This window comes from Schistocerca americana, chromosome 6 (genome assembly GCF_021461395.2).
Source record: "Schistocerca americana isolate TAMUIC-IGC-003095 chromosome 6, iqSchAmer2.1, whole genome shotgun sequence".
Lineage (NCBI taxonomy): Eukaryota > Metazoa > Arthropoda > Insecta > Orthoptera > Acrididae > Schistocerca > Schistocerca americana.
This window is the reverse complement of record NC_060124.1, coordinates 289,951,057-289,970,437: the sequence shown is the minus strand read 5'-3', so window position 1 is coordinate 289,970,437 and position 19,381 is coordinate 289,951,057. Positions and strand designations below refer to the sequence as shown.

At 39.5% G+C, this 19,381-nt stretch overlaps 1 long non-coding RNA gene across 1 annotated transcript; it reads right to left on the bottom strand.

The window, feature by feature from the left end:
• Positions 1 to 558: 558 nt before the first annotated feature.
• On the bottom strand, positions 559 to 16,810 carry LOC124619604. The gene is made up of 2 exons (XR_006980101.1): positions 16,527 to 16,810; positions 559 to 921 (listed from the first exon to the last, which is right to left on the bottom strand). It is a non-coding gene; the product is annotated as an uncharacterized LOC124619604 (long non-coding RNA).
• Between the last annotated feature and the right edge of the window lie 2,571 nt (positions 16,811 to 19,381).

Sequence of the window (19,381 nt, the reverse complement as noted above, 5' to 3'; positions counted from 1 at the left end):
GCAGTTTGGTTTTTTGGGTGTATATGCAAGCACAGGAAAAACACTGATGAGAGCTATCAAGGAAAAAAAAATTTAAACTGGGTTGCAGGTCTGTTGGTAGATGGCAGATGTGACTGGATTAGGTGAAGTTAGTTGGTGGGAACTGGATCTTTGTGAGAGTCTTGTTGTTTCTGTATGTACTTAGCATGTCTGCTATATGGTGAGTAGAAACATTTTCATAAACTTGTTTGATTGTAAAGCCTAGTAATACTTTTAGCAACAGTCAGCAGGTGTCATTAATGGTTCAGTAGGACTTTATGTAATTATTAGCTTTATATTTCATTATACTGCAAGCATATGAAGAGTGATTAGAGCACCATTCACTATTATGAATGGTTCAACATGGTTTGTTTCAAAGTGTTTTCATTGGGTATATGTTATTAGTGGAATGTTATTGTGCATATTTACTACTACACACGAATCAACTCTCAGCAGGGCACCACTTTTCATTTTAAGCTGTAAGGTCTGAATGAAGTAATTTGGTGAATAATGTTATTTAGCACAAATGGGACAGTTGGGTAACAGCTTTAAAGCTTCTTTATTAAACAACAAAACTTGTTTTTCATGCTCTTTAGACTTGTGACATTTACATAGAACAATTACATTACAATGTATAATTTTAACAAGACAGATGAAATTTAGACAGTTCAGAACTGATTTAAAATGCAGTAAAATGTCTGGAGGATGGCTTCAGGTTGTGAATGACAGCAGGCTGATGACATGCAAGATTGAAGAAGAGCAGTGTCCTGGTAGCATTCATTGGCCTATGAATGTACATACATACATCACTGGTGTGAAAGCCACTTTTGCATTATGTGTTGCTGCCAAGTATCATAGCTTGATCAAAGTCTGATCAATAGTATGGTAAAATCCAAGAGTTAGCTGAAAGAAATATATAGTGACATGAACAGACATGACACTGTGATAAAATGACAAAAATTACACTGAAGTCATTGTGACTTAGAGGTCCCCTGTATGTTACAAAAAGCAAGATGTGGTTCTTAATAGGGTGTGTAATCACCATGGATGGCAATGCATAGTCTGTGATGTGCTTCCATGTTGGGCACAGGATTGTTTAGGAGTTTTCTTGTTGTGGGGTGTTTCATTCCTCCTCCAATGCAGTTAACAGCTGGATGGTTGTTGGTACAAGTGTGAGCTTACTGTCTCCAAATGTTTGAGCAGAGTACAGCCACCAGTCAACATCCTTGTGACATTCTACTCCTCTTTGACATTAGTCTTTTCAGGAGAACATTTTACCAGGCTTCATTTTTGTGGATGACAATGTGGAACTTTGTGACCAGCTCAGGCACAAGATCTCTATGAACAAGATGGTATTTGGTGAATGGCTGGACTGGCCTGTCTGTTCCCTTGTCCTGATTGTAGTAATACCATGGCATTTTCTGTAGTGTCTCACCAAGGAGGGTGGGTGGGGGAAGGGACTGGTGTACTTTTATGTTTGCCTTTAAAGAAGTAACAATTTATTAGTTGTTCAATTATATTAACAACATTTGTTGAATATATACTCACATGTAGGTAGGATCAAGAACTTGAAAATACCATGTAGCACAGACTTAATAACACCAGTGCACTTCCAAAAATGTTTCCCACTGGCTATGAATAAAACATGTAATTCAAATTCTGTTCATAGTTGCAGATGTTTAGTCTGAACATACTTTTTTAAAGTGAGTGATGTGTAAACAAGGCTTTCAACCTAAAAATATTGAATACAATATTCATTGGGGCAGTATCATAACTACTGTAGGGATTTAAATTTAGTGGTTAAGTTTAACTGATAAATTTAAAACATGCCTGGATCCTGGTAGAAGACCTCAACAAATATTTTTTCAGACTTTTACAATATAAAGTAATAGACTAGATTACAATATTTTCAAAAGGTGGAGTCATGTACTCACCCCTAGCCCCCCTCCCCCCCCTCCCCCTTGTATATTGTGAGAGGAGAAATATTATAGAATATTTACATCCACTGATGACCATCTTGCAATTGTCAGCTGTGTTGGCAGAAGAATAGACTTGAATACCCCATGAAGTACCTAAGAAACTTCTGGCTAGTTCTGGATTGTATTGCAGAGCAAGTATTGGCATCCATGGTTATCAGACACTGTATTAAGAGACATGCCCTGCCTTTTGTAATGTCCAGAGCTGTAGTTGCTATTGTAAATACAAACCAATACACACACAACAAAATACACTGTAAACATATCTCCTGATATGCCATAAACTCAAATGCTTTTATTTTACCATCTCTTTTGCACACACAATATTGAGATGGATCTTTGGTCTAGCCATTTTGAGCTTAAGTATGCTTCTCATTGTGTGACACCTTAATAAAGAAACATGATATGTGGTAAGTATTTCATACAGCATAACAACTAATACATTATTCATATTATTATTTGCATGGTAATTTAAAGGAATAAGGTACATGACAAGTGTATTGTTAAAGAAAGTAAAAATGTTATGAGATGGAAAGTTGCTACTCACCATATGGAGGTGGTGCTGAAGGACTGCCACATAAACTGAAATGGCACATTTGAGACTGTTCTCTGGTGTAGTTATTTGTAGTATCTAGATATTTCTTTACTTGCTCAAGTTGAGTATGAGAAGTAGACAAGAAGGGAATACTGGAGCAAGGGCGAAGTTATGTGGACAGAAATGTTGTGTTGTTAACAAGTTTTATAATGTTTTGCCCCATACTGTTTAATGGTATTAGTTTCATTGGTAGCATGTCTTGTGTACTGTTATGTTCATGCCATTTTTACAGATTAATCATATTTTGGCAGAAGCAAGGAAGGTTGTGGAAACAAATTTCTGCAGGCTTGGAAGAGTACTGCTGAGCCTGAAACCCATGCTGATAGTAGAAAGTAATGGATTTAGCAACATGGGAAATGATTGGATAAGTTGTTGGATTGGTGCTTCAGTTTCTATGTATGTGTTGTGGTAGGCCCTATTTTGTTTGGAAAGGTGAGGTAGTAGAGGACTGCTGTGATATTTTGAGAGTAGGTACACATTTGATGTTGTTTCCTCTACATATGCATTAGTGAATCATTTAGTGTGGTTCATTGCACCATCATTTCAGTGTTTGAAATATTGGCTGACAGTGAATGAAGTGATATCTGCAATGGCTGTAGTGCATCTGGATGTTTTTATTCTTCACCCCCCCACCCTCCTCTCCCTCTCCAAAGTAACAACATAAAATGAAAATGTAGGAAGAATTCTGAAGTGTTTCCTGCCTCATGCAATAATGAGTCTAACTTGGATGAAAAATTCCCGTTACTAACTGTATTTTGAAAGTGTATGAATTTGTTAATAATGAGGCAAGCAGCATCACAACCCAGGGTATAAGGCACTTGAATGTGGGATGTGTCAGCAGTGTAGGTGGAAAAATCACAAAGTGGGCAGGGATAGGGGTACTGCAGTTGTGTTCAAAGGTGGTTCCACCTGAACTGTCTGTAGATGGGTCCTTTTCTGACTTGTGTTCCTTGTTCTGCCAGGCTGGAATAATTTAATATAATTGTGATTGATTTGCACTTAAAAACAGTAACCCAATGTAAGATGCATTTAGTATAACTGATGACTGTATAGAAGAGACTGAGATGATTTGGGTTCAGCAATTTACTGGTTTTGCATTATATAATAGGTTTGAATTGACAGTTTGGGATTTTGTTTTACTGTCTTAAACAGCAGTGTAGTTTCATTTGTATTTATTCTCTGATATGAGTTGAGGAGACTTGCTTAGAGAACTAATGTGAAGTAATGTTTGTTTCTTCTTATTTGTATCTGTGTTTACTGTTGGAGGAAGCTGTACAATTGAGAAGCAGCTAGTTAATATATTTCCCCCCCTGTGGGTCTGGGTGTTGCAATAGGCCTGTGGTATTCCTACCTGTTGTAAGAGGTGAATAAAAGGAGTCACATGTTTTGGCCTTTATGTGGTGGTCCCCTGTAGGGTTTGACCTCCATACTTCCAAATTTTTCTGAAGAGTCAGCCAATTTGGGAAGGGTGCCATACATGGTGCATTGTGTTCATTGTGTATTGAGATCTTTCACTCCCTTTCTTGTTGTTGCATTGCAGTCCAGGGCATTCTCCATCTCTTGGATAAGGATACATTTCTGGGTGTGGTTTCTGCCATGCACTTTGCAGTGTTGCTTTCTGTGCTGATGACAACCATGGACTTCTTTGTGCCTGATATCCAGCATGGTAGCCAGTCTGTTGTGATGGGGCCACCCTGTACCCTGATGGTTGTAGCCCCTTGACAACACAGGGATTGCTGTACTGATGCCTGTGCTGTAAATTCCTCATGTATGCCAAGGAGTAGATGCCTATCTCCCTGGGGCATCGGGACTGCTGGCAATGGCCATCCTGCATGGTGGCCCTGGCTATGGCTGGGTGGCATCTGTGGGGAAGGCCCTTAGTTGGAGTGGGTGGCAACAGGGTGGATGACATGCAATGAAGTGTGGCACGTCTCTTGCTGCTGGCGAACTGCCAGCACTCTTAAGTGTTTGAGGGGTTGTTTCAATGTACAGAAATATGACCCCACATTGTTGCCCTCCCTGGTCAAACCATGGGAGGCGTGAGAAGCTAAGGATGGCAGTGAGACTTATTTGCCCCACTTCCTAGTTTGTATGAGAGCTGATAGGGAGTCTTTGATCATGATGAAGCCTCAATTCTTTGTTGAGCATTTAGAGGACAAGTTTGGAGAAGTGGAGGGCTTGTCCAAAATGTGCAGTTTTTATAATATGGTAGTTTTTATAAAAGCAGCATCCTCTGCCCAGTGACAGGAATTAGTTGCTTGTGACAGGTTGGAGGATGTTTGTTACAATCACGATCCCAAAAGAGTTTAAATATGGTCCAGGGCATTATATTCCACAGGGATCTTTTGTAGTCTGATGACCTATGTGCCAATTTGGAGTGGAGAGGTGTTCATTTTGTCTGGTGTCTTCATGTGGGTCTGAGGGATAATCAGGTTGCCACTGGTCCATTCATGTTGGCCTTTGAGGGTGATACATTTCCTGAGAAGGTCAAGGTGATTGTCTACTGCTGTGTTGTCAAGCCCCATATTCCTCCTTGGATGTGGTGCTTTAAGTGCTGGCTGTCTTCCTGCTGTAATTCTAGCCTCACATGTTGCGATTGCAGACGCCTGTCACATCCCAATAGTCCATGTGCCCTGCCTCCCATCTGTGTCAACTGTGGAGAGCATCATTCACCTTGCTTGCCAGACTGCAGGATTTTACTGAATCAGAGGAAAACTATGGAATATAAGACCCTGAACTGACTGACCTACGCTGAGGCTAAGTGGAAGGTGAACACCTCTATCCTCTTTGTATGATGACCTGTTACACTGCTGCTAAAACTGCTCTAGCTCCATCAGCTCCACCAACCCAAGTCACCTCTCAGATGTGGAAGACTAAACCAGCCCCTTTGATGTTTGGGGGGGGGGGGGGGGGAAATTCCCTCCCTGTTGCTCCTGCATTACGTACTTTGGGAGCAACACCCCTGCCCAGCAATCAGGGACATCTGTTCCCACTTCTAAACTGGAAAAGTGTCCAACTTCTTTGGCTGCTCTTGCTAGGAAGGGGTCCCTTGGATCCCTCCCTTCCCTGGTTTCCATCAGTGGGGAAGGTGATGCCTGCCAGTGGCTGAAGTGCCAAAAAGCAGCTGGTTGTAGGGCTTCACAATCCTCCTTTGTTCTGGATACTGACTCAGTAAAGCCCTCCCAGCCAGGGAAACCCAGGGAGCAGTGAGCCAAGTAGAAGACCCCTAAGAGTAAGGAACTTGTGGTGGGACCCACCTCATTGCTACCTACAAGCTCTGTATCTGAGGATGAGATGGGGATTCTGGTGTCTGCTGAGGACCTGGATCTTGCTTGATCCTCAGATGCAGTGGATATTGCCTCCTCAAGAAATCAGTTGGTGGCTGGAGGTGAACCTGAGGTGTAAACTGCCTCATTGAATGTTCAATGCTTTCCCAATCCTCAAGATCATATTATTCTCAAGTGGAATTGTGGCAGTTTTTTCCACCACCTTAGCTCCAACAACCTATCAGCTTTCACCCTTTCTTCAGCATTGCTCCCCAGGAAACTTGGTTTCTGGTGATGTGAATCCTTGCCCTTGTTGGGGTTATTTTAAGCCTTGGGCAGCTTATGAAAGGGTATGTGTCTATGTCCTTAACCCTCTTTACAGTGAGTGTGTGCCTCTTCAAGCACCTTTAGAGGCTGTTGCTGTTAGGGTATGGATGCTGCAGACTATCTTCTACTGGATGGTGATGTGCCACAGCATGCACTGGCTGCATTGATTGCCCAACTGCTGCTGCCTTTTGTGTTACTGGGTGACTTCAATGCCCATAACTCTTGGGGGGGGGGGGGGGGGGGGGGAGATTGGTGGCAAAAGGCTGAGTCTCTGTTGTTGAGCTCCCTCATATTTGGCAGCTTAGCCAAACATGCTGCTGGCCTCTTAATGCTCTATGTTGCTTGAGTCATACCAGCTGGGGTGCTGATTGGTCTACCCTTCTATGACTATCAGGTGTTGATTCAGTCCTGTCTTGATTGTGGGTTTGGCTGATGCTTTGGCATCACCTTCTGCGTTGTGGTCGCTTGACCCCATACTTCACTGTGGGATTTGACTTGCAACTAGCACTTCCCACACAAGCCCTATAAGCAGCATCCTTGTGGAGGCTGGGGTCCTCCCATTGCAGATCTGGTGCCAATGACTGTTGGCTGCTTATGCTGCACATGTTTGTAGTTCGCCTGGGTGTCCAAATTAGTATCTCCTGTTCCCCAACTCTGTCATCCAGAATAGTGGTCCTGTTCAGGGTATATGATTGCTGTTCATGTCTGGGCTCTTCTCTCTGGGCTTGGGCTTTTCCCTCTCCCCACCTCTTTTCTGGGCCCATCTACATCTACCCCTGTGATGTGTGCCTCACCCATGCCTTCAGCTTGATTTGGCAGAAGGCCTGAACCTGAAGATGTCTGCTGATGCTTTCCTTCCTTGAGATGAAACCCATAATATGTTTCTATATTCCATGTTTCCTTCTAAACTGGTGGACTGATGTTAACCAAATGTGGTACATGTATCAGTTACTGCCGGGAAAGAGTCATGTGCCTATTGAAAGTGGTAGGGGGTTTTGGTGAAAGATGTGTAGGCCATGATGTGTGAATACTCAGATCTAGTATATGAGAAAGGAAGCAGGTAGTGACTTTGGAGAAACTTTGCCAGTAATTTAAAACTGCTTAAGAGCCCTTTTATTGCTGGCAACCCTGCACAAAATGTTGAAAGGAAAAATGTTTATTGCTTACTGCATTTTTGCTGTTGATGGAGTAAAAATAGTGCATGATGTGTGAGTTCTTAATTTGTTTCTTAACTGCTCACTGTATTTGTGACTTTTTTGGATAGTGTCCACATTTATGACAAATTCTGTAGAGATGGAGGTGAACTTGAGTACAGAAATGTGTGAAACAGTTCAGTATCTGTGATGTGCATATGCAGGTAGAGACTGGTAATAAGCTGCTTCAAAACCCCTTTGGTTGGTTTGAACCAAATGTGGTATCCATATTACCTCCTATTCTGAAACCATTGGAACTTGGAGCAACAGGCACAGAAATATGATTGTGACCAGACCTTTCTGATTTATTTTGTTATTTGTGCTTTTATTGTTTTAAAATTGTAATCAGTTACACACTACAGTGGCATTCTAATATTTTGGTTCCAAATGTTATGTATTTTGATGAACTGAAAGGCATTGTTGAATGACAAGACAGTTTGGGTGAATTGTAGGTGTAAAGTAGTGTTATTAAAAGGAATAGCTTTTGGTTAATACAGTTCAGTTGCCAGTTGGTGAGTGGAAGTTGATTCTGTTATTTCACCTGCATGTATATACTATGAGGACTTTTCATGTAGGAAGATAATTAAAGCATAGTGAAAACCCTGTAAGAATGTATTTGTCTCTGAACTTGTTACTAGTGTGACAGTGTTTTTAAATTTATTTGTCCCATGGATCACATATTGTACGAAAAGTACAAAGTTTAGGATGAGTCATGTTTTATGAATGTGAGTTACTAAGAAATGTGTGGCTAAATAGGCTACAGCTTGAGAATGTAGAGTGTTATCTGCTAAGTACAGAAATAATGAAAATGGTCACTGCAAATATGATGGAAGGGTAATAACATATAAAAATATATGAAACATGATGTTTACCATAGAGAATGCACAAATGTGAAAGTTACTACTAACAATCTGTGTCACTACAGAAAAGTATTAAAAAATTGAGAAGTACAATAAAAAGATCCTTGTTTATTGTTGATTTCTAGGTTTGGCAGCAACTTACTTTACATTAAGTTGTTAGTGTTTAATTAACACTTACTTTTTATGGAATTGTTTCACTGAATGGAAACAATGGTCTGTTATAAATACCTTTAATTTGTTTTTAAATACTGGATTTGGAACAAGTGTTAGTTGATCTGGAACTTTATTGTGTAATATAACATGGAGCTGAATTACAATGTTGTGGTATGATGATGTTCTTGAAAAGACTTATTGGATATGTGTGTGTGTGTGTGTGTGTGTGTGTGTGTGTGTGTGTGTGTGTGTGTGTGCGCGTGCGCGTGCGTGCGTGCGCGTGTGTGCGCCTTTCGGATTAATCTTTGTCTTTGTATGTGGTGAGTAGGTTTGTTTGAGGATGAACAGGCATGGGGTGTTTGCAACATGAAATTTTGTGAAGTGGAATTCATGGGATTGTATCTGTTTGAGAGCACAAATTATCATCAGTTGTGTCTTTTGTACTTAAAATGTTTCCCTAGAAGATGATTCCATTGTGGGGAAAGGAGTGGAACTGTGCATGGTATGCTTGGATTAGTGTGGATTTATTTGTAGTAGATAGCAATATTTGTTATCCATATCATAATGAAGTGTGTGGTGGTAACTGACCACCAGAATTGTGTGTTGATGCAATGTGCTATCTATGAATTCCCAAAATTTTTGACTTCAAACTACTGCCACCCCTGTGGTTATGTTCTTCACTCTTTATTTGGCACATGTGCTGTGATTGTGTGTTGGATATTGTGTTAACAAATATAGGTTTAAATTCAGTGCATTAGTATTTGTAAAATGACTTTCATATAGTGTTCATTAAAAAATGATCATTCCTCTTGGGACTTGTGTAATGGTACACTAGCTTATTTGTTTTAGCTGTAAATATATGTCATGTATTGTTGTTTTCCTGACATGTTCTACATCCTGGAGGATCTTCTTGCTACAGATAAATTAGAATGAAAGTAAATCTAATCCATCAGTTTGTGTGTTTATCCCTTTTTAAGTTTTGCTTAACCCATAGATCTGAACTTATTGTTTGCATTTTCATTTTGAATTCAATTATTGTTTGAATTTACTTGGATAGGTTTATGGTTGGATGAGGAATTTTGAATGTAGGTTTATATATATAGTTTTTCAAGTATTAACAGTTTGGTGATTATTGTAATGTCACTCTGAAAGTTGGTTCATTGAGTTATTAGACACTGACTGAAGGTGTTAAGGAGTAGTGAGTCAATGCTATGCTTCTGTCATCAGGAAAGGTCATATGATCAACATATGTCACGTACATAAATGAGGGAAAGTTATTGCCCTAGATCAAAATCCTGAAGAACACTATATTGATTTTTCATGCATGAAAGGTTTTTCCTATTTTGTTCTGCACACAGATATTTATAGAAGTGTTATGTTGTATCTGTGGTTCTCTAAGTAGAAGCATAGCTAAGTATATGCTACACTCCTTATTCCATGTCTTTCCAATGTATCAAGCAGTATTGTATGATGTAGTAGTGGTACATCAAGAGCTTTACAGAGGTCTGAGAAGATACCTGCTGGTGTATAATGTTGGTTGGTTTTTGTGTGGTTCAGTAATTAAAGAATTGTTGTTTGGATGGACATATATGTGCGAAAGCCATATTGTTGAATGGTGATAGGTGCATAGTTATTTATGAAATTTGTAGGTCTTTCATAGTGTTTTCATGATTTTGGAAAAGATGCTTAACATGGAGAAAGGTCAGTAATTGCACAGAAAATTGGGGCATCTTTCTTTAATAATGGAAAGTAGTTATTTGGAGAGCATCTGGAAAAATACCAGGTTTTCATTAATGGTTAAAGATGGATGATAATGGCTGTACCATGGGAAGACTACACACTTTAAGGGTTTAATTGGTAAATGATTATATTTAGTTTAGAAATTCATTGGGGGTTTGTTTCATAAACAGTGAAGTATAAGTAGTGTTAGATGTATTGCTGGAACTTTGTAATGGTTCCTTGTTGTTAGCCTGAGTGAGGTCTTTGTCTTGTGAGGTGAAATATGGTACTCACTGTGTTGCTTTTCAACTGAATGTGGGTCTGTTTCTGTAGAATTTGTAAGTGATGTAGAAGTATTCTTTTTAAGTGTTGAACTAACAGTTTTTTAAATAATTTGTCACATGGCTTTTATTTAGTTTGAAGATTTACTTATGAAGTTGTCATTCCATACAAGTTAAGCCTGCCTAATGACTCAGACAGGATTTTGTTTGTAAGCTTCAAATAGAAATATCTTGAGTGGCTGTGTTTGTTGTAGCAATATTGTAGAAAAATATTTCTGTGACCAAAGCTTTTCTTTTTGTTACTTATGATTTTCTATTTTTATTGTGTGAAATTATTCTTTGAATGGGAAGAACTTTAAGTAAAGAAAGGTGTTATGGAAATTTAAGAACATGGTATAAATATTCCTGGAAATGGAAAGACAGCAAGACATATCCATCTCAGAACAGTACTGCCCATTGTGTATTTACTTTTGAAAGCTGAGCAGGTGAGATCAGATGAAGGCCTTATTTCAATAGTGGTACAAGTGCATTATCTCCACTATTCTGCCTATAATGCTTCTGAAATTAATTATCCAAACAAACAGAAAGAAAAGTTCATCTCTAGCAAGTAGCCATATGCTTCAATATATCTGGTATCTCAACTGCAGATTTGTCAGTGCTTATGTAACTTTAGCACACTGTATCTCAAAATGAACAGAAGTGGAATTGTACCATTATTGAAATAAGCCCTTCAGATGGTTGTTATGCTCCTAGCAATTGCATTCTGCACTCTGAGTAGTACATGATAGTGTCAGTTGAATCTGAGAAAAATGTAAATGGTGTGTTGTGTATGGTGACCCAGAAGTGGTGCATCAAGGTCAATAACTCCTGGTTGATGTGAATGACTTGATCTAGTGTCAAGTGGTAATTTGAAATTTAGTTGTATAGGTAAAGTGACTTCCTAAAATGCACAAGTTCTAGTACAACATGTGAGTTGCATTATATTTATTCAGTGAATACTGTCTGAATGACTGGTCTAGATTGTAGTGTAAATCATAGTTAACTGAATATGATGGAGAAATATGGATTGTGTATGAAGTGCAATGTGCATGACTTTTTTTACCATAGAAGTGAATTCATCATCCAAATCATTGTTTGCTATTTGGTAAAATTGGTCCCTTGGGTTTGTTGTGTTGAAATTATGTGAGATTATTTTAAAGGATGGTGTAAGTCACAGGGTATAGAAAGTGAGGACTATACCAGATGTAGAGAAAGCTATACTGTGGCTCATATATTGTTGCCATGAAGTAACCACTCCTCTAGCCAATGGAGATTACTATAAAAGGGAATGTTCAGGAAAAGGGTGCAGTCTTTGAGACATATGGGGGATAGCAGTTGTATAATAAACTGTGGGTGATGAAGTGGTTTGTTTAGTAAAGGAACAGGTGCCAGTTGTTTGGTGGTGTAGATTGCACTGGTGTCACAGTTTGTACCCTGCCTATTGGTAGAAAGAGGAGTTAAACACCTATCATCTCCCACGGTTTTTAATTTTTCAACGATTTTCGTAAATCGCTTTAAGCAAATATCTGAACGATGCTGTGAAGATGAATGTGACGGATTTCGTTCGCGACTCTTGTGTAACTGCAGTCAACAGCAGGTCGTTGTGAGTGTGTTTTGAAGTTTGTGTTAGTATGGGAAACTCAACTGGTGCTCCTTATTTTCGTAGTTTACGTGTAGCTATATTTCTGTGTAGGTGCAACATTGTGATGGGCCGGGACTCAGGGGCAAGACACGTCAGTAAATCGTCCGTTACTTCAAGAACAGCATTTCTTACACGTCGCACAGTTAAGTTTGTGGTCATATTGCTGTTACTAGGTCGACATTTTTATTGGGTAATTTTATTGTATACTGGCGACAGACAATGAAATATAGCGAACAATTAAGGCCGCCATGGACGCACCCATTTCTCGACCGGTCGTCTCATTTCGTAGCTGCGTACACACTACCCGCTCGAATGCATTCAGCGGTTACGGCGGCTTCCTATTGTGATGTTTACCTTAAGTTCAATGTGTTTGTTGTACGCGATTTCGCTTGATCTTATGTGAAAGAAAATGGTTTTTGTCTTGGCTGTTGTAACAGACGAAAAAAGTGAATTAAAAGCTGTGGGTTATGTAAGGAAAGAAATTCACCCAAGTTCTGTTACGTAAGTTTGGAGACGATTTTTTATTATCTAAAAACGGAAGAATCACACATTTCGGAGGTGCTGGCCACCATAAACCATTGTTAACGAGAAAGACGACAATAATGAGGGAGACTAAAGTGTGAGGAGGGGCTTTTCGTTACATAACGATTTCTAGCCAGGGGCAGAAGTTAAGACGACGTTAAATTCGTTGCTGTTTCATCCTCAGTTATTAACTAAGCCATGAGGATATAGTAAAAATAAGAGGAGCTTAATTTTCTGCATCAATATTGGTATACTACTTGGATGATGTGTTCCAGAAACACCTGCAATCTATACACTTCTCTGTAAACTATGCTCTTAGCTTCGTCAACCTCGCACGCTGCCATGTATATTAGAACAGCATTTAATTTGCTCTGAATGAGAAAAGACGAAATTTTATTGGACGATTGACGCGACAGCCCTACACTACACATGGAACAATTTATTGGGTGCAATGGTGGGGGGCGGCGGCGGCTGGTTCTATACACGCGACGTACCTTCAAGGAAAGTTCATTGGTCATTCCATCAAACCGCCTACACACAAGAGTTTGCTTTGTAAAATGGTTGGTCGGTCGGTTCATGTATAGGCCCCTTTGAGGTGCAAGGTTGGAGGTCGAAGATAGCTGCTATTTGGCGCTATGTGTTGTCATTCGCTCTGAATTTTCACTAGCGGAAAGAAAAAAAAAATGTGTACATGGGTGAAGGAATTTTACAAGAATAGGGGAAGATGTTCAGTTTCTTGAATGAATGAACTGATAATGGGATAAAGTGATTTTTGGAATTGTTGGAGGAACGTACGTTCAGATATTTGATGTACTGTTGCAAACAGTTGCAATTATAAGATGAAGTGGACTGTGATTTTCGAGACGGTATTCGTGCAGCTCACTTCGTGTCACTTGCCATATGTTATCGGACTATAGGTAATTTATTTGCAGGTGTAAAAATTATAACTGGAATTGGAATACAGTGAAAACGCCTAATTGTAATGGAAGTGCGCACTGGAGTTTGACAGTTTGAAACTGTAGATGACGAAAAGTCTTATGGTAATATAAAGGTAAAATTGAAATATTTGACTCAAAGGATGTATTGCATGAGGGTATGAAAGTGTTTGAGTATATGTCATGTGCTCTAGCACTGCTTTTTGTCCGATTATTTTATTAATGGTTTATTACAATGCGACTGCAATGAATGAAACTGGTTTGGTTGCAGTTTTACATGTTTGCGGGTGCATTCCTTACCTTTCAGTTGCTTGTGTTTATTTTTTGTCTGTTATATTAATATAGGTCTTTTAGACGCTGTAGTGCTGATACATCCTACTGAATAAATGTAATAATGGTAGTAGGAATGTGTATATGCTAATTCGGGCGCCATATCCACAAGCTGGTTTACATGGCACATGCAGCCATCGAAAATGTAGGATATGGGACTGAGGTTAGGCAGATTTTTCAATACCAACACGAGTATAATATCGATTCATGTGTGATAGGTATAATTTTCAGTAGACATGTCTATATTGTACAGTATAGTGTAGGAAGATTCGTATTATCGATAGGCTGCCAATAATATTTTGTAGTTTGAAATACTGGAGAAGAATGTGGGCAATGTAAAGGTGACTTTGGCTTGATCAGCGATTGGAGGGAATTGGAAGAAACGAGAAGTGGTGGTAGGTCTCGTGTTGCAGTGTTCTGTACAGACGTCATTATTTAAACAGTTAACCTGTAGGTTTTGCGGACACTATGAAAATACGCGACTTAAACAGTCGTTGATTGCACGGACTCTGAAGCGTAAAATGTGTACATACCAAAGAGACTGTAGACATAAGTACTTGATGTAAAATTCAATGTGAACCCTTTGTGCGCTGCAGAGAAAGAAAGTGTTAAAAGACGTACAGACAGATGTACAATAAAGTGATGTGATAGTTCCGTTTTTGCCGACAGAAAAGGTTTCGCTTTACGAAGTAATAATCCGTACGCAGCTATTGCACTAGTACGATAAAATTCCCATAGAGCAATATTTGGAAAATAATGGCTGTTACGTTTGTTGTCCGTAGCATTGGATATGGATAAATGCATCATTATCCTAGAACGTAATTGACAGCACCTGTGTTTATTGCAGGTAAACAATATGTGATCTGGTAGTGTTGTGCATTTCCTTTTGTTCGCAATTTCAGTACCCTATCGATTTGTACATGTCTCGGCAAGGAGATGACTGAACTAAGCATGTTATTCAATTGCTATGATTCTCGCGAGTTGTTTCTTGAATATTTGTGGTAGTGTAATCGGAATACCGATGACTAAACGTTGTGAGCGCAACGTGTTAAATAATTGATACGAAAGTTACCTACAAAGTTTTTGAAAGTGAGGTAATCCAGCGCAACTTTATGTAGTTGCGTGAGTAGTATAGGTGCTTCGTGTTTGAATTGTCCTTCAGTTCAAATCCGATAAATACATGTTCTTTGAAGGGTCCTAAGACGTGTGATGTCGTATGTATAGAAGTTAATGCTGACAATTACGTAAATTCTTTCCTGTCGTATGTACGGCTTTTGTGCGTGTAAGACGATGTTCAGAGCGCTGAAGTACAAATTAGCTCGTGTTTAATGTGAAAGTCAGTGGAGGAGGAGAATAGTGTTTCACGTCCAGGCGACAGGGATGTCACTAAGAGACGGAGCACAAGCTTGGATTAGAGAAGGATGGGGAAGGAAATCGGCTGTGCTCTGTGAAAGGAACCATAATAGTATTTAAGTGATTTAAGCAAAGGTAAATCAGGATGGCTGGAGGCGTGTTTGAACAGTCTTTTTGGCGATTTCCTGTCCAGTGTGTGTGAAAAGTAAATGAGCGTTTTATCGGTGGTTCGTCGTAAAACGTCTTAGGTCATCTGCGCTGATCAGTTATTTGTCCGGAAAGAAAAGTAATGTACGTTTGTATACGGGTGCAGCAAGTCTCTTGAGGGTTCAGCATCTCAGTTACTAAAGACGAAATCTTTGTACAATAAATTTGCCTTTCCATCTTACATGACCCCTGTTTTCTCAGGAACAGGCAGAAACATTGGTTTGAAATATCAAGTACTATGGCGTAGTAGTGTAGTGTTACACTGAGATTATCTTTGCTATATCTGCGAAATTTCTTTTAGTCGAAAACTGATAAGTATTTTTGCAGTGGGCCTAATATAAGTGATGTAGGACCTGTAATGGTGTAAATAACTTACTGCCTGTCGTTGACGTACATTTAGTTTCCATGAATAACGGATATTAAGAGCGCTGTAGTACACATTGTTAGACAGCGCTACGACGACTTTAATGTAAAGACTGAAGTGTGCATTTTGTTCTGTGTCCCTTCCGAGACACCTGCATAAGAGTTGTGCTGAATAATTATTTGTCCGGAAAGAAGTGCATAGGGAGAATGGGTTGTGTGTCGTTTGCACGAGCTGTAACCAATGCCAGTGAGAGTTACTTTTGTCAGGTGCAGCTTCACGTTCTGTAGGCTCCTGCACCTCAACCGGTAAAAAAAAAAAAAAAAAAAAAAAAATTGTAATTTTTTCCCTCGAAATCCCATTTTCTCTGGAAACGTTAGATGTATGAACGTGAAACGCGTGTGAAGTAGTAAGCTGTATGGTCCTATGGCGGGGTAAAAAGTGCGCCTAATCAATGGATTATAAAGAGTCGGTCATTATGTCATGGATATAGACATCCGACAACACAATGTTCAAAAGGTATTAAAGAATTATTGAAATGTCTACGTTTGTTTGGAACCCTCAGAGTTCGAATCGTACTTGCATTTGTGTGGTCTTTGATATTGATATGAAAATGTCGAATAACTTTTGACCATGCTATATTAACATATTTCCTGAAGAGAAGTGAGCATAATTGGACTGAGCTCGGTAATTTTTGATTTCACTCCACGCAACATTTTTACACATCAATACGCCAACGCCGCACTTACCTGGACATGATATGTAGTTGTCCGTGGTGAGTGTGAGGATATGGAAATCAGTTGCGTCGATCATGTGCGCGAAGTTACGCTAGTGGGATGTGCTGTGGGACAGTTGTTCCGTGTAACTGGGAGCACCGATGTGCCGGACAGCGCGAGGCGGAAAATCGGAGTCACGTGGCGGCGCGTTCATCTTGTAAATAATATGAATGCGTGCATTCCTGGAGGGTAGCGCTACTCGGATGTCATGTGACCAGTACCAACTTGAGTATTTGCTTGAGGCAGCGCGGCATCGTGTGAAGTTGGCAGCGTGCTTTCCACAGAGCACGGACGTGATGACGGCAATCTCTGACCGCCAGTTTCGCTATAAGTAGGCGTGCATGACCCTTGAAATGCAGTCAGATAGCCTGGCGGTCCAGCGCGTACTGCGGATGTGGTGATTGAAAGCGGATTTAGTTTATGTGTTGTAAAGAGTGGCAAGTTTGAGCTTTTGAATGCAGGTGTACTTGCCGTGAGAGTTTGTTGTCGAAATCGGCAAAAGTATTCATTGTCGATTTAGGATATGTGTAAGAGTCCCCCCATGTATGTCATTTAGTTATAGATTCGATGTATTAGTACAATTGATAAAACCCTGCATTCAAAGGTGTGCCACAAATTGATTCTTCACCCATTCTCTCTAGTGAAAATTATCTTTTAAGACTACTCGTGAGTGGGGATTAGGTGCGTTCTTGTAATGGTTTTCTGAGTTTGGCGATACATGTAGTTTGTAGGTCAATGTTGTAATCTTTAGTAAAGGTAATATGACACTCATTTATAGTGCATGAGTCACGAAACAGCTTCAGCAACATAAGTAGAATTAGTATTAAATAGGTACATAGGGAGGCGCATTGTTAGCTGCAGCCAATTGTTATTTCAGTCAACAATGAAAGCTTAGTAGTAGAGCACAACATGGTGGACTATAGTGAACATGAACATGCCTTGGAAACAGGAGATTGAAGTACAGTGAAGCAAATAATGTTGTTGCCTTGAAGCATGTGTATAGAATGCATTTACAAGCATTAGTATGTGATTTATCAGTGCATTGGGAATTGTAGAAGACTTACCAATATTGACATATTTTCTGTTACCTAATATATTATTAGGTTTGAAATATTACTGAATGTAAGAGGTAAAATGTCTGCATAAATCCAGCAGATAAGTAGTATGTAGATGTCTTTGTCTGAGGAGATGTCTCCTAGGAAAAACGGACAACGGCAGAGTGTAGTGATGGTAATACAGACCAATAGTGGGGTGGCATTGGTTGTGCAAGAGTAGCAATATGCATGGATAATACGTGTTAAAATTGTCATGTGTTGTGTGGAACCTGATACTAAGGAAGTAGCAAAATCAGAAAACACGATTTTTGGTATTGCACCAGTGAAAGTATGCATCAAATGAAAGGCTGTTGAAGTGGGAAAAATATTTGGCTGTAAACTTACTGATGTGGTTTTTGATGGTCTTGTGCAACAAGGAAAGTAAGATTTTCACTCTGCAGTGGAGAGTGTGCTGATATGAAACTTCCTGGCAGATTAAAACTGTGTGCTGGACTGAGACTAGAACTTGGGAGCTTTGCCTTTTGTGGGAAAGTGCTCTACCATCTGAGCTACCCAAGCATGACTCGTGCCCCGTCTTCACAGCTTTACCTCTGCCAGTACCTTGTCTCCTACCTTACAAACCAAAGGCAAAGGTCCTGAGTTTGAGTCTTGGTCTGGCACGACTTGTGTTATAGAATCCAGGTTGCAGAAATGTGTTGGCTATTGCTTACACTCAATACTACACTGTTAAATTTGTAGGCCCTATGGTTATAATGTGAAGTTTATTAGGATATAAATCTGGAAGTGCAGTTTCAATGCACACAGCATGTTGTAATATTGTTGTGAGTTGTTCAAAGTGGCATGCTTTGTTCCTGTGAAAGTATGTATTTGCAATAATATGCATTTTGTGCAAGGGAAGTGTAATTTTGGCAGTTGCGTTAATGCCTATTGTGAGTAGCAAGTAATTAGGTGGTTGCATAATGAATTGACTCTACAGGTTTCCATTTAATTGAGTATGTTGTAATTGAATAATTTCAACTTGGCAAAGTCTTTAAAGTACATTTATAAGTCTGTTGGTGCGTGTAAAGTGTCTGCAATTTTGGTGTGCAGTTATCAGGAATACCTACTTGAGTGGAAGGCTTGCCTTATCCCTTAATGTATATAATGTTTGCACTTGCTCTCATAGTCTGCCCCATTCTCTGCTCTTTACTGTCCTCTGAAGTCATTTGTTAAATTATGGTGTTTGTTGTTAATGATGGGAGAATGTGAATGAGAACTGAGTGATTCCATTGCAGTGGATGAAAGTAGTAGTAGTAGTAGTAGTAGTAGTAGTAGTAGTAGTAGTCACTAAAAAAATGCTGTTAAATTATGTTGAAGGGATAAAACTGTTGGTTATATTTATCCTACTTATGTTCACTGTGAGAATTTGTGCTGAACCCCAGGCTGTGAGAGGTGTGATATGCTTTATGCTATGTTTGTGTTGCTTTATGATGAAAGTAGACAGTATAAAATGTCATGAGTCAATGTCTCATGACAATGAAATATTGCTTTAGTTGCAGCCACTGATGGCTACAACATAATTGTAAGTAGAGAAGGAAATTGTGAATGAAATACTATGAAGTAGTACTGGAAAAGTGAATGAAACATGTTGGAGAGGTGTAAATCAGGTGATGAAATAAAGGTTTATGTTGCTCTGTAACATGTGTAATTGTTTTGTACATACTTGCCTGTGATTTCATTGATTCCTAAATGTGAGATGAGAGAGTGCTTGATACAGGCAGGTATCTGTGTAGC